Source organism: Scylla paramamosain, unplaced genomic scaffold (assembly GCF_035594125.1).
Source record: "Scylla paramamosain isolate STU-SP2022 unplaced genomic scaffold, ASM3559412v1 Contig120, whole genome shotgun sequence".
NCBI classification, from domain to species: Eukaryota; Metazoa; Arthropoda; class Malacostraca; order Decapoda; family Portunidae; genus Scylla; species Scylla paramamosain.
The window spans coordinates 107,279-125,000 of NW_026973785.1; the positions used below are offsets into that span (position 1 = coordinate 107,279).

At 48.1% G+C, this 17,722-nt stretch overlaps 1 non-coding gene across 1 annotated transcript; it reads left to right on the plus strand.

Moving 5' to 3' along the window:
- Window positions 1–13,584: 13,584 nt before the first annotated feature.
- LOC135099339 (5S ribosomal RNA) lies at window positions 13,585–13,703 on the plus strand. The gene has a single exon (XR_010267854.1). It is a non-coding gene; the product is annotated as a 5S ribosomal RNA (ribosomal RNA).
- The last annotated feature ends 4,019 nt before the right edge of the window (window positions 13,704–17,722 follow it).

Below are 17,722 nucleotides of genomic sequence, written 5' to 3' on the forward strand. Positions count from 1 at the left end.
GAAGAGCTTGTTGGGCTTGGGCTGCGAGGGCGTCGGCGCTGAGAGATCTTTTGCTGGCAGTTAGTTTGGTAACAGAGAAGTGATAATCAGACTCTTGCCATGGAGGAGGTGGTTGATAGTCGGGGTGCTGGGCATCTGTTGTTCTTGCGGTTAATGGTGTTTGCATCTGTAGCGTCTTAATGCCCTGAGCCATTTTCTGTGCCCAAGTTTTCTTGGTAAAGAGTTCTTCATTGTGGGCGAGACTCTGATGAACTTTTCTGGCGGCTGTTGTGTATTTGGTTTGGGAAAGTGTCTTGGCAAGGAGTGAGGTGTTCATGGCATGGATACGATGGGCAAGTAGTGGTAGATCGGCCTCCGCTCTCATGTTGACAAGCTTCGTCCAGCGAGGTGCCCCCAACATGATGCGGAGCGCTTCATTTTGGAGTTTCTCGAGGTCCTCCATCTTGTATGGTGATATGGTGGCTAGAAGTGGGGCTGCGTAGTCTACAATGGACCTTATGGCCTGGATGTAGAGTAGCCTAAGCACTTTAAAGTTGGCACCGCCTTCTGTTGCAGTGATGGCTCTCATAGCTTTGAGCCTGGTGTTGGTTCTTTCTTGTATGGACCTCACGTGCCGTCTGAATTCTAGGTTTTCATCCATCCATATTCCTAAGTAAGGATGTTGGGTTGTCCATTCAATTTCATGGGGCTGTACTTGAAGGGGTGCATGGGGTCTCCCGCCGTTGAAGTACATGGCCTTTGTCTTCTCGAAGTTTATTTTTAGTCCTAGGGAGTTGCACTTCTTGGCGACTGCGGTGATGGCATTCTGTGCTTTTCGGAGGTGGAGTGGCCCCGTTGTGATGATGGCAATGTCATCGGCGTAGCACAGAATCTTGGAGCCTGTAGTGAGTGGAAGTGACACAAGCTCCTCCATTAGGGTGTTGAACAGGTGTGGACTGAGGATGCTTCCTTGGGGTGTGCCGTTTTCAAAGGTCGCGTAGTTGGAGAGGCGACCCTGGAACTGCACCCGTGCTTTTCGGCCAGTGAGAAAGTCTTTTACCCATGCCAACAGGTTCCCTGCCACTCCTTTCTTTGCGAGGGCTGTCAGAATGGCTCTTGCGTTTGCCAGCTCGAACGCCTTTTCCATATCTAAGAAGATGACTACGGCCTTCCTTCCAGATATGGATGTCAGCATGTCAAAGAGGCAATCCCTTGTTCCGATGTTTCGAGTGTAGGCAAAAATGTTTTCGTGTAGTGGGCCAGCCACCCAATGTAGTCTGTTTAGGACCATTCTCTCAGCTGTCTTCCCAAAGCAGCTTAGCAGAGAGATTGGCCTTGTTTTGCCTGGGTCTCTTGGCTTCGGAACTGGGTGTATGGTTGCCTCTTTCCAAGCTGATGGTAGAAGTCCTGTAGCGTATGAGGTGTTGATTATTTTGAGGAGCTCATCTTGTGCTGCTTCACCTCCTTTTCTGATCATGGAGTATGTGATTTTGTCCGCACCGGCAGCTGTGTCGGGTCTGGGCTGTAGCGCCTTCTGCAGTTCCCGGGGCGTAAAGGCTGTGTCTGCTGGGTGTCTTTGTCTACAGGCTTGTTGGATGAAGGTGTCTTGGGCTGGACGTTGCTCTTCAAGCTTGGCTAGGGACGCGGGGCTGAGCTGCGCTGGGCTGGCTCTGTGAACGTAAGTTTGTAGAAGTCTGGCGGCTTCCCTCTCTGGGTCTGGGTGTGTAGGTGCTCTCGGTGTCCTCTTGCCGGTTGCAGTTTTCACGTGCTTCCAGAGGTCGCTGAGAGTGGTGTGGGCGTTCATGCCGGAGCACCATTCCAGCCATTTTTCTGTTTTTATTGCCTTTTTCCCCTCTCTCGCCGTCCTGATGGCAGCACGCAGGAGTCCCCTTGTGGTCTCTGTGTTGTGTGTTCGGTTGAGTTTTCTTGCTTGATTTATCCGGTGGTTATATTCTTTGACTCTCTGATCATAGTACCAGCGATCTTTATAGTTATGTGTTGGTTTCTTCGTTTTAGGAATGGCTTTGTTTGCTGCATGGTGGAAGGCGTCAACTAGCCGATGTTCCAAGTCATCTGCTGTGAGGCCGGATTCTGTCTGGGCTAGGTGATGGAGGATTTCTTCTCTAAATCTCGGCCAGTCTGCCTTTTTCGTGTTCCATCTGGGGACGAGTGCTGGGGTGGAGGGTTTTTCACAGTTGATTTTGATGGTGGTAGCAAAGTGGTCACTGGCGAGGTGGTCATGTAGCTCCCACTTTGCCCCGTGGCTGAGATGGGGAGAGGCAAAAGAGAGGTCAAGGATACCGCCTTGGATGTGTGTGGGCTCTCCTATGGTGTTCAGGAGAGTTGCCTCGGGAACGTTGGCCATTACTTCAGCTAAATGTTGCCCGTCTCTGTTCTGTCTTCTTGATCCGAGGATGGTGTGATGGGCGTTGAAGTCTCCCCCGATGAAGACACTTGTTGTTGCGCAGAGGGCAAGGAGTTCACTGATCTCGAGGGGTGTCACGAGGTTGTTGTATATGTTGTAGACTTGGATGGGTCCGTGGCGGAGTTGGAGGGTGATTCCTAGGACCTCGGTTCGATCACCGCAGTCGACAGGATTGTTGATCTTTTGGCTTGGTATGCAGCTTTTAACTAAGATGGAGCAGCCTCTTGTCTGTCTGTCTATGGCCGGAAGGTGGTATGCAGTGTATCCTGAGAAGCGGGTTTGTGTGTCCTGAGGCAGGCCCGTCTCTTGTAGCAGGATGACATCCCAACTATTTTCGTATGCGTCTGCCATTAGGAGGTGGTGTTTATTTGATATCGTGCAGCAGTTCCACTGCAGGATTTGGAGCGCCTGTCTTTGTGCTTCTTGCACGTCTTCTTCTCTGTCTGTGTTTCCTGTGTCGTTTGTGTGAGTGTCGTCGTTGGTGTCAGGGTGAGTGTCATATCCATTGTTTGTGTTGGTGGTGTTGCTGGGTTTGTTTGCTGTGGAACACTGCGCCGGTTCTGTGTTATCCCGAGGGCCGCCTTTTCTCTCGCGATGTTCGCCGAGGCGGGAGTGATTCCCTTGTTGGTTTGAGGAGCTGGCATCAGTGCGGGTGACTGGCTGCGTGGCCGAGGCGAGGAGCTGCGGCTGGTGGGTGGCTGCTGGAGTGCTGACCGCTTCTTGCACACTTTGGCCACAACTTGTTCCGATAGTGTGGTGATGTCTTCCGACGGTATTTGTTTTCCCAGCATGGAGACGAGGGCAGTGGCAAACGTCTGGAACATCGCCTGCAGGTCCTGCTTGGAGAGAGTGATGTGTTCTGTTTGTCGAGTTGGTGGTCGTGATGCGTTGATTCGCTGTCGTGGCCTGCTGCCTGTCCTTGGTTGCTGTGCTGCTGTTCCTAGTGTTCCTAGTGCTGGAAAATCGGCGTTTGCTGTCATGTTTGGAGTCTGTTGTGGCTGTGCTGGTTGTTGTGGCTGTGCTGGTTGGCTGCCCCAGGTCGAAGTGGCCGCCAGAGCTGGGCCATTGGTGGTGGCGAGAGAGGGGCGATGTCGAGTCATCCACTGGTGTTGGGAGGCCTTCTGAACATCGACTAACTCTCTCCTGGCTGTGCAGCTTTTGTTCCAGGCGTGATGTGGACGGTGGCAGTTGGGACACTTCGCTGTCGTTGTGCCTCCTTCTTTGTGCATCTTGATGCATTTTTCTGTCTCGTGGCTGCCGGCGCAGATTCCGCATTTCGTTGGTAGTGTACAGTTTTCTCAGTTGAAAAGTGGTATATATATTAGCGTGCCTACTCAGGATCAGGAGTCGCCACCTCAGCGAGCGTCCTGATTGGTCCAGACGCGCTCTGGGCCGATCTGATCTCGCGTATATATAGCCGTTTTTCCCAAAATTCACTACTACTACTTGACTTGGAGACTGACTTGCTTTCAGCTCGCCGAAGAGAGAACATCTCTCCTCCTCTCCTCCTCCCTCCAAGAAAGAAGACGCCGCAGAAGAGGCAGAAGACATCGACGACGCCGTAGCAGCTGTCAAGAGGTCTCAAGGTCGGGTACCTTTACCACCAGACTATCCTGTGGCAAGGCAGGTCGTTTCCCGACACCTCCGCTGCCTCTAAGGGCGCCTACAGCAGGAGGAACTTGCTCCTCCTCAACAGGAATCCATAAACTTGGGTTGCTGAACACTGCTCCCCGCTCGCCCAGAAATCATACTTACCTGGCACAGGAGACACCGGGATCGTGAAGGCCCTACCTCCTTTTGCCACCGCTGCTGGTCCCGGCCGCGCTCCACCCAGCCGCCAGAGATAGAGTATACTTACCTGGCACAGGAGACACCGCTTGGAAGAGGGTTTTTGTAGTCCTCACAGGATTCTCGGCCTTCCTAAGGACCGCACGTACCCTGCAACGCATCCAGCAGCCGCCACTCTCTCCCCTGAGCTGACGATGCACTCCAGTGGTTCACTCTTCCCTCCCCTGCAGCCACACCGTGCAAGGGAAAAAACCCTTGCCTCCCCAGTGCCACAAGACTATCACAGTGCCAGTGCCACACTCTACACATTCCAGACCTCCAGGCTTCCACAACAACTCATCACAGCAATGAACAAGTGACCAGGACGTGTTCCCCCTTCCCCAGTGCCCAGGATTTACTTCCCCTTCCCAGTGCTTTCCTCCCCTCCCTCTGCGCCACCTCCCCAGTGCTTCCCCCTCCCCCTCCCCAGTGCTTCCCCCTTTCCCAGTCCCCAGGATTCGCCCCAGTGCTTCCCCAGCCCCCAGTGTCCCCCCCCTTGTGCCCAGGACTCGCCCAGTGCTTCCCCATCCCCTTGTGCCCAGGATTATCCCCAGTACTCCCCCTCCATTCCCCAGTGCCCAGGATTAACCCGCTACCCACGAGTGTTCCCTAGTGCCCAGGATGTATTCCCCCTCCCTTCCCCAGTGCCCAGGATTATCCCCGCCCCCCTCGAATGCTTCCCTGTGCCCAGGATGTTTTCCCCCTCCCCACCACTGTGCCCAGGATTAACACCTCATTCCACGGATATACTCTGAAGTGCTTCCTTCCCTCAGTGGCTCCCCCTCTCTCCAGTGCCCAGGATAATTCCCCCAGTGTGTCCCCTCCCCCCAGAGTGTCTCCCCTTTCCCCCGGAGGGTGATTTGCTTCCCCAGTGCGTCTCCCCTCCCCCCCGTTTCCACCCTGCCCCTGTGCTGTGACGTGTTTTTACCAACTTAGTCTGGTGCACTGTTGTATCCAGAACCCAGATACTTTTACTGCTGTGCACCTCGGCAATCCTGTCCTCCCAGAGTCGGCTTCTGTTGCCCCATATGGCAGACACCCAGCCTCAGTAACAAGATGGGACGGGTGAAGATAAAACACCCCCGGCCCAAGGAGTTGGCCTCCAAGCGTCAGCTCCTTGGTATCCTCAGCCCTGCGGTAAAGCCCACAAGACTCATCTCCTCATGGGATGCAATCATTGTGCTGACTGCAACTGACAAGGATGCAGACAACATCTTCAGTCCCAGCATGCTGCAAACTCTTGCTGACAGTGATTTCACGCCCATCATGCCTCCAGAGCTCAAGTCCAGGCGCACAGTTGTGTGCCTGAGGCTAGATGAGCTAGTCTATGACAACTCCCCGGAGGATATCAAAGAAGATATTGAGAGTCGTCAATCATGGGCAAAGGTGGTGGAAATCTTCAAGTTCCCGAGGTCGAAGACCATTAAAATCACCTTCACCACCGGTGACATGGCACGAAAGGCCAAGGAACATGGCTTGCTCATGTTCTGCCTCTCGGTAGCCCCGTCACAAATAGAGGAAGAGGTTTACGTCCCCTTGATGACATGCAACAAGTGCTATGCAGTAGAGGAACACGAAACAAGATTTTGCCACAAGCCCTCTTCCTACCAAGTGTGCTCCGAGTGTGGCCAAGAAGACCACACTTTCCGAGACTGCAGGGCTGCTGAGAAACGTTGTCTTCACTGTGGGCAAAACCATAGTGCCCGAGCTATGAGGTGTCCAGTGAGAAAGAGAGCCTTGAGGGAGAAGACAGACCTACTGAAAAGTGAAAGAACCAAGCCAGCCACTTACTCCCTAGCAGCCTCTTCTGCAGGCACTCAACCAGCTAGTGACTTGAGCAAGATCAGTCTCAAGGGTGTACTGTGTGTGCTTCATGCACACATGGCAGAAGCTGCAACTCCGGGGACCTTCCAGAGGACTCTCTCGGAAGGCCTTGCTATGAACGGCCTGCCGGACGTCAAACTACCCCAGACAGTGCCCTCTCTCGCCATCATAAAATGTCTCACAAGTGACGAGACATCCCCTCACTCCTCAAGCTCTGCTACTCACAATCCACCTCCCATCACGCAGAAGCCTGACTCGGAGGACGAGCGTGCTCAGTCTTCTGACGAAGAGGAAGATGACTCCGAGGAAGAGGATACAGAACATGGCCAACAGTCCCAGCAACCGTACGACGCCCCCCGTATCGCAGTAACTGTTATAAAGTCAAACGACGACACCTGGCCTTCCCCCCTCACCGGACCCAAGATCCACAAGGGGATCCAGGAAGGTCGCTTCAAAGTCGGCCACAATGGGGAACACAACGCCACGGAGGATGTCCTTCAGTGGCTGAAGAACACCAAAGGCCCCTTTCACCGGCTCTGTAAGTCGGTGGAGCCCAGGCTCTTTGCCTCCCTCACCAATGGCCCTCTCCCGGATCATCTTCGGAACTCCCACACACCAAGAAGGACGCGTAGCTACCGAAAATGATGCGTCGTCTCAGGGTGATCCAGCACAACGTCTTGACATGGGACACACGTAAGTTTGACTTGATTAATACGTACAGACAGTTTGACCCAGACATTGTTCTTATCAACAGTCATGGACTAAAGGACGAAAAACGATTAAAAATCCCAGGCTTTAGGACCTACCAACAAAATTTCAGCAACGAACAGATGGACGGAGTGGCTATTGCAATTAGGAAGACAATTAGGCATAGGATTGAGGATGACTTCCTCTCAGAGACTCTTGCCGTAGTAATAGAGTCTCCAGACGGCCCCCTCACAATAGCCACATCATACCTTCCTCCGCGAAGACCTTTTATTCCCCACCCTGACTTTCTTAGATTATTACGCAGACAATCCCCTGTTTTTTTAGCTGGGGATCTCAACGCTCGACACCCGACATTAGGTACAGCGACAACCAACCAAGTAGGACGAGACCTCATCGACTATCTCAGACGACAAACTGCAAAACACATTGGACCTGACTTCCCCACCTATTACGGACCTCTCTCATCTTCTTCTCCTGACATTGTTCTTACTAACCGCCTTAACTTTCTCCACTACACCATTACACCAGGACCTCTCACCACAAGTGACCATATTCCCCTAATTCTTGACATTTCTACCTCTCCTTTACTCACTCCCACACTGCCGACCTACGCATACCATAGGACAGACTGGGAACAATTCACTAATGACAATGGACTTCAGATGACTAATTATCATGACATTTCCCAAGCTTCCCTTGAGGAAATAGACAGAGCTTTGCAGACTTGGACTTATACTGTTAAGACGACAGCTGACAGACACATACCTAAGACCACGTACAGAGTAGACCCGCAACCCAGACCCTCCCGACTGACACAAATAACTAGAATTCAGTTCGACGCGCTAAGGGAACAGGCTTCCCAGACTGGATGGACAATTGACAATTACCGTCGCTACATACAGTTGAGACACACATTGACAGACAGAAGACGACAGGAATCCAAAGATCACTGGGGAAGCAGGCTTGCCAGCTTAGCTGCAAGCCACAAAAACCCCAGGGTCTTCTGGAAAAAAGTTAAACAGCTTTCAGGACGCTCAGTAAAACCAGACTCATACTTAATTGACGACCAAGGACATAAACATTACTCAGACGCTGACAAAGCTCGTCTCCACACCTCCACCTGGGAGAGGGTATTCCAGGAGGAGGACGAGTTAGACTCCGACGAAGAAGACGTGCTGGATCGCCTTAGACCTCGCATCCAAGACACGCACCCGTACGGAGCAGCTGACCCCACCAGACTGCGAGGCGATTCCCCGCTTAACTGCCGGATCTCGTCTCTGGAGCTGACCCGGGCCATCCGGTCCACCAAGGCCACCTGCCCCGGCAAGAGTGGGATCAACAAGACAATCCTCTCCCATCTCCCAGTCAGTGCCTTGGACAGACTGCAGGAGATTCTAAACGCCTCCCTGTCAGCTGGATACTTCCCTGACGGCTGGAAGGAAGCGGAGATGCGGCTGGTGGTGAAACCTGGAAAGGTTCCCACCAGTCCTGCCAGCTATAGGCCCATCTCCCTTCTGGAAGTCCCAGGGAAAATGTTCGAGAGAATTGTCACGAGCAGGCTTCGGGACCACCTGGATGGACACGGCCTCTACCACCCTGGGCAGTTCGGCTTTCGGAGGGGGAGAGGGACAACCCACGCCATAGCTGTGGCCACGGAGACACTGGCTCTACACCAGGCCTCCCGCTTCCGATGCCACCTCGTCCTCCGGGATGTAAGCAAAGCGTTTGACAAAGTGTGGCACCTTGGACTCAAGTACAAGGTGCTACAGCTGGGTCTCCCAGACCCAGTTACCAGACTGCTTTGCGACTTCCTGGCGGATAGGACGGCGAGGATTAAAGTCGGCTCCCACCTCGGCCCAGTGTTCGGCCTAGAGAGTGGCGTGCCCCAGGGCAGTGTCCTCTCTCCCACCCTCTACACCATCTACACCAGCGACTATCCGGGCTCAGCAGCTGGTACCAACATCCTCTACGCAGATGACGTCTCGCAGGTCGTGTTTCATCCTGGCAGGTCTGGAGCCATGCTCAACGCTCGCACCGAGAGGGAGATCACCAGGGTCAATGACTTCGAGAAACGGTGGAAAATAAGGACAAATCTTGCCAAGTTCACCGTCATCCCCATGGCGGCACACCGGCCAGTCCCCCTCCATGTGCAGGGGGAGCCAGTCGCCTTCAAGAGGCAGGGCTCCATCCTGGGCCTCAGGGTCACGGGCAGGGGCTACACCACCCACATCACGGCACGGGTTGCACAAGCCCGTTCAGCGCTAGCTTCCCTGTACAGGTTCCGGGACCTGGAGGAAGGCATAAAACTCCACCTGGTGAAGGCCCTGGTGATCCCTGTCCTCACTTACCCACCGATCCCCACTCACGCCATGAGCAGGCGGGCCATCAGTCGGCTCCAGAAGGTTCAGAACTCAGCGCTCCGCTTCATCTTCAATACCAATTGGCAGGATTTCATCACCAGTGAAGAACTCCACCATCGAGCATCCCTCCCCGCCATCAACGTCAGGCTGCACCTCATGGCTGAGGCGGTGTGGCAACGCCTGAAGGACGATGACGGGGAATACATTAGGAATGTCCTGAGGCTACACGAGGAGGCACCGAACCAGCAACATGCCTGGTTCCCCAGAAGCCTCCTCATCACTGAAGGGCAAGACGCTCCCTTGCCCAGATATAAATAAATGTATATTTTGTACATAATATTTCTAATTTATGTAAAATAGTTAAATAATTATGTAAACTACAAAATATGCCCAATAAAAAGAGCTCAGGCATACTAGTAGTAAGAATAGCTAGCCGGACCGCCCGGCCACTTTCTTTCCTGTAATTTTTCTGTGTTTCTCCCCTACTTTGTAACCCCCTCCCCCCCCCCTTTGACTATTGTATATCTTGTTCCCCATTTTTTCATGTAACTTTCTTTAATAAACTGAAACTGAAACTGAAACGGGCAGACTCAGCTGAGTGTTCGTTGTGAGTTGTTGTTACCACAACTATGGCACGTACCAAGCAAACGGCTCGCAAGTCCACTGGTGGCAAGGCACCCCGCAAGCAGCTTGCTACAAAGGCAGCTCGCAAGTCTGCTCCAGCCACTGGAGGTGTCAAGAAACCCCACCGTTACAGGCCTGGAACCGTTGCTCTCCGTGAGATCCGCCGTTATCAGAAGAGCACTGAGCTGCTTATCAGGAAACTGCCTTTCCAGCGCCTGGTGCGTGAAATTGCTCAGGATTTCAAGACTGACCTCCGCTTCCAGTCCTCTGCTGTCATGGCTCTCCAGGAAGCTTCCGAGGCTTACCTCGTGGGTCTGTTTGAGGATACCAACCTGTGCGCCATCCATGCCAAGCGCGTGACTATCATGCCAAAGGACATCCAACTGGCTCGTCGCATCCGTGGCGAGCGTGCCTAAGAAGTCATCCACGAATGATCTTCATAACAGCAATATCTAGGCCCTTTTTAGGGCCAAACATCTCTTTCATTAAAGAATTTTCATAGACAATCTGTTTGGTTTTGTGGAAGAAAATATTTATTTTCCATCTTTCAGTATCAGGTTAATAATTAACTTTCGACTTTCAACTCAATATCCTTCCCCCCTTTTTTTTTTTTTTATATTATTATTATTATTCCCTCTTCCATGGCCATATCTCTTTCACTTGGGAGAATTTTTATCTTTCTTTATCTCTATTTTTTTTTTATCTTTTCTTTATCTCCACAGAATAATAATCATGATAATAATAAGCATAATAATAATAATACGAGTAATAATAATAATAATAATAATAATAATAATAATAATAATAATGATACAATAATTATTATAATAATAATCATAATAAAAACAACAATATTAATATTATTAATAATGATAATAATAATAATAATAATAATAATAATAATAATAATAATAATAAAAATAATAATAATAATAATATTAATAATAATAACAATAATTATAATAATAATGCATTTGTCTATATCGTATCTTTTTTCCTTTTCAAGTGTGGCTACAATGGAGCCGGGTATTATTTTATACTGGCAGCAGTATACTGGCCGCCTGTTTACTTGGAGGAGGTATACTTGGTAACAGCCTTGGTGCCTTCAGAAACAGCGTGTTTTGCCAGTTCACCAGGCAGAAGAAGACGGACAGCGGTCTGGATTTCCCGGCTGGTGATGGTGGAGCGCTTGTTATAGTGTGCCAGGCGGGATGCCTCGGCAGCGATGCGCTCGAAAATGTCATTCACGAACGAGTTCATGATTGACATGGCCTTGGAGGACACGCCAGTGTCTGGGTGGACTTGCTTGAGCACCTTGTAGATGTAGATGGAGTAGCTCTCCTTCCTCCTGCGCTTCTTCTTCTTGTCGCCCTTGGCAATGGCCTTCTGTGCCTTGCCAGCTTTCTTGGCAGCCTTTCCTGATGCTTTGGGAGGCATAGTGTCGCCGTACTGCTGTGAGAACGAGTGTGCGTTTTCTCAGTTGAAAAGTGGTATATATATTAGCGTGCCTACTCAGGATCAGGAGTCGCCACCTCAGCGAGCGTCCTGATTGGTCCAGACGCGCTCTGGGCCGATCTGATCTCGCGTATATATAGCCGTTTTTCCCAAAATTCACTACTTGCTCGCAGAGCTACCGACGAGGTTAGAGTACTCGCGCTCCTCATTTATCACCAACAACAACAACTACTACTACTACTACTACTACCACAACATCCATTATCATGTCTGGACGCGGCAAGGGAGGAAAGGTGAAGGGAAAGTCAAAGTCCCGTTCCAGTCGTGCTGGACTCCAGTTCCCGGTCGGCAGGATTCATCGCCTTCTAAGGAAAGGCAACTACGCCGAGCGCGTGGGTGCTGGTGCCCCCGTGTACCTTGCGGCAGTTATGGAGTACCTGGCTGCTGAAGTCCTTGAGCTTGCCGGCAATGCCGCCCGTGACAACAAGAAGACTCGCATCATCCCACGTCACCTGCAGCTGGCCATCCGCAACGACGAGGAACTTAACAAGCTCCTCTCCGGAGTCACCATTGCACAGGGTGGCGTGCTGCCCAACATTCAGGCCGTGCTCCTTCCCAAGAAGACTGAGAAGAAGTAAATAAAGGGCCTCCCTCCCCTTCAGCCAATATCACCATCAATCCGGCTCCTCTTCGGAGCCACACGTTCAAACATCTAGAGAGTTGTGTAGACTATACTGGTATATCAATAATAAGCAAGTAGTGTATTTATTTTCGAGTTAGTTATTTGTTATTATTATTATTATTATTTAGTCAGGCACGCAAGTGACCGAGAATAAATATGTATACTATATTTCTACTAATGTACCTGCTGTGTGTCACAGTGGAGAGTTGATTAGATGTGTTGCCTATTGTGATATGTTGAGCGTCTTTTTCATCTCAATGTATATTTTGTTTTATGAGAAACTGAGAACGATGAGGGGCGTGATCATTGAAATAAGTCAATGATAATAATAATAATAATAATAATAATAATAATAATAATAATAATAATAATAATAATAATAATGATAATAATAATAATAATAATAATAATAATAATAATAATGATAATAATAATAATACTTGGAGAAGACCTGATGAAGTGAGAAAGATGGTTATAATTAATAATGGTTTCTTTTCTTAGCTCAGATAGTGATAGTGAACATGGTTATGAGAAAGTAGTAGTAATAATAGTAGTCTATGGTCCTTCTTTCTTTTCATGTTTGTGGACCTTAAAAAGGTCCGGGAGATGATGTTATTCAATGATGATAATGCAAGCTGAATAGCTGGCACCATCTCAATAATGGAGCGATTTAACCACCAAATCCGTACAGGGTACGGCCCTGACGCTTGAGGGCGTAGACAACGTCCATGGCAGTAACGGTCTTACGCTTGGCGTGCTCGGTATAGGTGACAGCATCCCTGATAACGTTCTCAAGGAACACCTTGAGCACCCCACGAGTCTCCTCGTAGATGAGACCAGAGATGCGCTTGACGCCACCTCGGCGAGCTAGACGACGGATAGCAGGCTTGGTGATTCCCTGGATGTTATCACGCAGAACCTTACGGTGACGCTTGGCGCCTCCCTTTCCAAGACCCTTGCCTCCCTTGCCGCGGCCAGTCATGGTGATGAGAGCTGCTAGTACGACGTCCGAACGGTCTAACAGGAAGCTCACGAATGTGCCTCAAAATTTTTGTCGCGCGGTATATATTGAGCCAGAGCGGTCGTGCGTGTAGTAAATTACTATTTTCCCTGTTTTTCTCACTTAATTTAACATTATCGGGTCATATGCATAGGTTTTCTGTTTCAGTGTTGACCCTGCAACTGCACATTTATGACTAAATTCACATACACAAGCACAAATGTGAATAAAACTCAATATAAAGGTGGAGGGGTTGCAAGATTTTCCGGCGCGCTAAGGCATGCCGAGATAATATACCTTCTCCCCTGACTCTTTTCTTGTAGGCATGCGCAAGATTCATTCAGTATCAAGTAATGTTTCAACTGAATTCATATTCTAATTTTCAGAAACTATCTTCCATTTGGTAGCATAACCAGTTTCCTCTCTTCTAGTTGGAAGAAAAAACAAATATATTTATTAACACTAACTCCTTGCTCTTCCAGTATGGTTTATGTATATATATATATATATATATATATATATATATATATATATATATATATATATATATATATATATATATATATATATATATATATATATATATATATATATATATATATATATATATATAATTATAACTATACTATGAAAAGCGTTGCTTTCATAACTAAGCAGGAGAACATCATCTTCAAATAGTCGATAAGTCAAGCTCATCAGAGCCAACGACCACACCACGTTGAATACACCGCTTCTCGTCTGATCAGCGAAGTTAAGCAACGTTGGGTCCGGTTAGTACTTGGATGGGTGACCGCCTGGGAACACCAGATGTTGTTGGCATTCCAACATTTTTATTTCCTTATTTATTCATCATTTTGCATTTTTTTCCCTCCCTTGATGATAAAACAATGCAATAAGGCAAGCAGAAAAGAAAAACAAATTTTTTTTTTTTTTTTTTTTTTTTTTTTTATGTAGGAAGGATACTGGCCAAGGGCAACAAAAATCTAATAAAAAAAAATGCCCACTGAAATGCCACTCCCTAAAAGGGTCAAAGCAGTGGTCAAAAACTGGTGGATAAGTGTCTTGAAACCTCCCTCTTGAAGGAATTCAAGTCATAGGAAGGTGGAAATACAGAAGCAGGCAAGGAATTCCAGAGTTTACCAGAGAAAGGGATGAATGATTGAGAATACTGGTTAACTCTAGCGTTAGAGAGGTGGACAGAATAGGAGTGAGAGAAAGATGAAAGTCTTGTGCAGCGAGGCCGCGGAAGGAGGGGAGGCATGCAGTTAGCAAGATCAGAAGAGCAGTTAGCATGAAAATAGCGGTAGAAGACAGCTAGAGATGCAACATTGCGGCGGTGAGAGAGAGGCTGAAGACAGTCAGTTAGAGGAGAGGAGTTGATGAGACGAAAAGCTTTTGATTCCACCCTGTCTAGAACAGCAGTATGAGTGGAACCCCCCCAGACATGTGAAGCATACTCCATACATGGACGGATAAGGCCCTTGTACAGAGTTAGCAGCTGGGGGGGTGAGAAAAACTGGCGGAGACGTCTCAGAACACCTAACTTCATAGAAGCTGTTTTAGCTAGAGATGAGATGTGAAGTTTCCAGTTCAGATTATAAGTAAAGGACAGACCAAGGATGTTCAGTGTAGAAGAGGGGGATAGTTGAGTGTCATTGAAGAAGAGGGGATAGTTGTCTGGAAGATTGTGTCGAGTTGATAGATGGAGGAATTGAGTTTTTGAGGCATTGAACAATACCAAGTTTGCTCTGCCCCAATCAGAAATTTTAGAAAGATCAGAAGTCAGGCGTTCTGTGGCTTCCCTGCGTGATATGTTTACCTCCTGAAGGGTTGGACGTCTATGAAAAGACGTGGAAAAGTGCAGGGTGGTATCATCAGCATAGGAGTGGATAGGACAAGAAGTTTGGTTTAGAAGATCATTAATGAATAATAAGAAGAGAGTGGGTGACAGGACAGAACCCTGAGGAACACCACTGTTAATAGATTTAGGAGAAGAACAGTGACCGTCTACCACAGCAGCAATAGAACGGTCAGAAAGGAAACTTGAGATGAAGTTACAGAGAGAAGGATAGAAACCGTAGGAGGGTAGTTTGGAAATCAAAGCTTTGTGCCAGACTCTATCAAAGGCTTTTGATATGTCCAAGGCAACAGCAAAAGTTTCACCAAAGTCTCTAAAAGAGGATGACCAAGACTCAGTAAGGAAAGCCAGAAGATCACCAGTAGAGCGGCCTTGACGGAACCCATACTGGCGATCAGATAGAAGGTTGTGAAGTGATAGATGTTTAAGAATCTTCCTGTTGAGGATAGATTCAAAAACTTTAGATAAGCAGGAAATTAAAGCAATAGGACGGTAGTTTGAGGGATTAGAGCGGTCACCCTTTTTAGGAACAGGTTGAATGTAGGCAAACTTCCAGCAAGAAGGAAAGGTAGATGTTGACAGACAGAGCTGAAAGAGTTTGACTAGGCAAGGTGCAAGCACGGAGGCACAGTTTCGGAGAACAATAGGAGGGACCCCATCAGGTCCATAAGCCTTCTGAGGGTTTAGGCCAGCGAGGGCATGGAAAACATCATTACGAAGAATTTTAATACGAGGCATGAAGTAGTCAGAGGGTGGAGGAGAGGGAGGAACAAGCCCAGAATCGTCCAAGGTAGAGTTTTTAGCAAAGGTTTGAGCAAAGAGTTCAGCTTTAGAAATAGATGTGATAGCAGTGGTGCCATCTGGTTGAAGTAAAGGAGGGAAAGAAGAAGAAGCAAAGTTATTGGAGATATTTTTGGCTAGATGCCAGAAATCACGAGGGGAGTTAGATCTTGAAAGGTTTTGACATTTTCTGTTAATGAAGGAGTTTTTGGCTAGTTGGAGAACAGACTTGGCATGGTTCCGGGCAGAAATATAAAGTGCATGAGATTCTGGTGAAGGAAGGCTTAAGTACCTTTTGTGGGCCACCTCTCTATCATGTATAGCACGAGAACAAGCTGTGTTAAACCAAGGTTTAGAAGGTTTAGGACGAGAAAAAGAGTGAGGAATGTACGCCTCCATGCCAGACACTATCACCTCTGTTATGCGCTCAGCACACAAAGACGGGTCTCTGACACGGAAGCAGTAGTCATTCCAAGGAAAATCAGCAAAATACCGCCTCAGGTCCCCCCAACTAGCAGAGGCAAAACGCCAGAGGCACCTTCGCTTAGGGGGATCCTGAGGAGGGATTGGAGTGATAGGACAAGATAAAGATATGAGATTGTGATCGGAGGAGCCCAACGGAGAAGAAAGGGTGACAGCATAAGCAGAAGGATTAGAGGTCAGGAAAAGGTCAAGAATGTTGGGCGTATCTCCAAGACGGTCAGGAATACGAGTAGGGTGTTGCACCAATTGCTCAAGGTCATGGAGGATAGCAAAGTTGTAGGCTAGTTCACCAGGATGGTCAGTGAAGGGAGAGGAAAGCCAAAGCTGGTGGTGAACATTGAAGTCTCCAAGAATGGAGATCTCTGCAAAAGGGAAGAGCGTCAGAATGTGCTCCACTTTGGAAGTTAAGTAGTCAAAGAATTTCTTATAGTCAGAGGAGTTAGGAGAGAGGTATACAGCACAGATAAATTTAGTATGAGAATGACTCTGTAGTCGTAGCCAGATGGTGGAAAACTCGGAAGATTCAAGAGCGTGGGCACGAGAGCAGGTTAAGTCATTGCGCACATAAACGCAGCATCCAGCTTTGGATCGAAAATGAGGATAGAGAAAGTAGGAGGGAACAGAAAAGGGGCTACTGTCAGTTGCCTCAGACACCTGAGTTTCAGTGAGGAAAAGAAGATGAGGTTTAGAAGAGGAGAGGTGGTGTTCTACAGATTGAAAATTAGATCTTAGACCGCGAATGTTGCAGAAGTTAATGAAGAAAAAGTTGAGGGGGGTGTCAAGACACTTAGGGTCGTCGACGGAAAGGCAGTCCGACCTGGGGACATTTATGGTCCCCTCCCCAGATGGGGACTCCGAGGCTGGTGTAGGAGTCGCCATGATTTTAAATTTTTTGGAGTGAAGGGTGTGTGTGTTATTAGGTGCTTGTAGTTTTGTGTGGAGGAAGAGAGTTGTCTTTAGAGGGCAGGCTGTGACTACCCCCTTGTGTTGTGAGACACAAAGGGAAACGTTCAGTGAGGTCACAGCTGGGTTTAATGATAAGTTCACAGCACCCCCTGAACAGTGCTTTAGACCTCACTGGGAGTAATTATCGTTTCGGCAGGTGTCTACTGCCTCCTCCTAATAAAATGCTTCCATTGACAAATAAAGCATCTCTCTCTCTCTCTCTCTCTCTCTCTCTCTCTCTCTCTCTCTCTCTCTCTCTCTTTCTCTGTGTGTGTATATATATATATATATATATATATATATATATATATATATATATATATATATATATATATATATATATATATATATATATATCCTTATTATTCTTTTCATAGATTCTTTTCAAGATCAACGAGGTTAAGCAACGGCTCTGGGCAAAACGTGGATGGGTGACTACACAAGCTTCATCCCGCAACTGGATCAGGATCACGGGTCCCCGTCCCAGCCAGTTCTGTGATTGGCCCAGACATTCCTGGGCCGAGAGCACACTTAACTACTGCTACCACCTCACATCATCATTGTTCTTAATAATAAATTCTTCTTCTTCTTCTTCTCCTTATCATTATTACTATACAAATAATAATGATAATGATAATAAATTAATAATAATAATAATAAGAAGAAGAAGAAGAAGAAAAAGAAGAAGAAGAAGAAGAAGAAGAGAAAGAAGAAGAAGAAGAAGAAAAAGAGGAAGAAAATAATAATAAGAATAAAAATAAAATAAAATAAT